The sequence below is a fragment of the Pteropus vampyrus genome, unplaced genomic scaffold, assembly GCF_000151845.1.
Source record: "Pteropus vampyrus isolate Shadow unplaced genomic scaffold, Pvam_2.0 Scaffold54, whole genome shotgun sequence".
NCBI classification, from domain to species: domain Eukaryota; kingdom Metazoa; phylum Chordata; class Mammalia; order Chiroptera; family Pteropodidae; genus Pteropus; species Pteropus vampyrus.
This window is the reverse complement of record NW_011888835.1, coordinates 6,334,012-6,336,244: the sequence shown is the minus strand read 5'-3', so window position 1 is coordinate 6,336,244 and position 2,233 is coordinate 6,334,012.

Here is a 2,233-nt window from a genome sequence, read left to right as displayed (position 1 = left end):
CCTGAAGTAGAACACCTCTCATCAAAACTCGTAATTCATGACTCATAAAAAGATATCCAAACGGGAAAATGGTACATTCTCAATTGGTTAAAGTAATTTGTGAGATATAAAAGCAAGTTCTCTCTGGGGGGAAAAACAAACAAACAAACAAACAAACAAACAAACAAACCCTATAGTACTTTCTACCAGTGTCTGAATTTTTTTTTCTTCCAGAAGAAAATATGCTCCCACTTACATACCTGGTATAGGTGAAGTGCTCATATTATAAATCTTTGGAAAACTGGGCAAAATATAGAAGGAGATGTACTTAGGTGTTGCAAACCTGAGAGCAGGAATATTCACAAGGTGAGCCCCACATTCGATTGACCTCTCCAGTGCGACAGTTCCCCGACTGTGGCACGGCAAGTTGGGGTCCAAGCAGGGCACAATGTTCTCAGTGAACTGAGGGAGCAGAGGAAAGTTTTCTGGAGACAGGAAGCAACTGGCATCTGTGGAACTTTGATGTTGGAAAAAGAAATGATGCAGGTGGGGAACCAGCGGTCCTTTCTGCATCCCCGAACGACAGCCTGGCTGCTGAGGCCCAGGCAGATCCTCCCTGACGCTTGTCAGAGAATGGCTGATTGAGAGAAAAACGGGGTACCAGCGCTTGAGCAATTCTGGAGGAAGATGGAGATCTGACCCCAGCAGAAATGAGAGCCCACATTAATACTTCTTTGATACTCAAGGTCTCCAGTTTGGACACAAGAAAGGCCCTACCTTTGGGTAAGAAACATGACATGGAGTAAATTCTGTAGTAGCTCTTACCCCAACAAAATTTAAAATTATGCCTTGAAAAGAATTTTAAAGGAAACAGGTTAGATGTAGGGCTTTACCAAGATGTAACTGGGGAAATATTAGGGTTTCTACACATTTGCAACATCATACATCCAAGGCTACAAAAGCTCAGAATGAATAGCCTGTAACAGAATTGAAATCCGATGTAAAAAACAAACCATATCTTGGCTGTCGTGGATGGTATTGCAGTGAGAGTGGGGTGCAGATGTCTCTTTGAGAGAGAGATTTCATTTCTTTGGATGTATACACAGCGGTGGGTTTGCTGGATCATATGGTAGGTAGTTCTATTTTTGGTGTCTTGAGGAATTTCTATGCTGTTTTCCATAATGTAAGTGTCCACAAATGGATGAATGGATAAAGAAAATCTAGTACAGACACACACACACACACACACACGCACCCACCCACCCCTAAAATCGAATGTTATTCAGCTATAAAAAAGAAAGAAATCCGGTCATTTGAGACAACGTGGATGAAGCTGGAGGGCATTAGGCTAAGTGAAATAAGCCAGACAGAGAAAGATAAATACTGTATAATATCACTTATATGTGGAATCTAAAAGATAAAGTCAAATTCATAGAAACAGAGTGTATAATGGTGTTTGCCAGGGAAAAAGGAGAGAGGTTGGTAAAAGATCATACACTTTGTTATAACATGAATAAATTCTGAGGATATAATGTATAGCATGATGATTATAATGCTGTATTGAATTTTTAGAATTCGCCAAAAGATTAGATCTTAAGTGTTCTCACCAAAAATAAAAATATGTTTAAAGGTAAAAAATAAACAACCACTCTCTTCCCCCCTCCCCCCCAAAAAAACCCAAAACATATTGATGTCTAGATCTCACCCCAGAATTCTGATTTAGTTGATCTGGGGTGTGACTTCAGCATAGGGAAGTTTAACACTTCCCCAGTCAATTCTAATGTGTAGCCAAGTTTGAGAACTGCTGATAATAGAATGTTATTTTTAACCCATTTCCCATTTGCCCAAAGAATACTCGCCAGCAGTGCTTGCAGGCGCAGTGTTCACCCTGAGATAACTCACGGGTAGTCCTAACCTTACCCCCAAAGTTTGCCATAAAATATCTCGCTTCTATTATTATTTTTGCATCGCTCTAAATATATCGATAGTCTTTGGAAACAAATGACATTCTATTTATAGCATTTCATTTTTAGTAGTGGTATTTCCATTCACAAAATATAATTTTCAAATCTGAAAATGTCAAATCCTAGAAAACGTATCCTACACTTGATGTTAACACCTTTCTCAAACAGTTGTTAGTCAAAGGTTCATTCGATGAATCCAATTTATGTATACATTTCTGTTACATTAGGATTAGAGACAAGTTCTGTTTGGAAACTACTCTAAGAACAGTTTTTATATATTATTTTATATA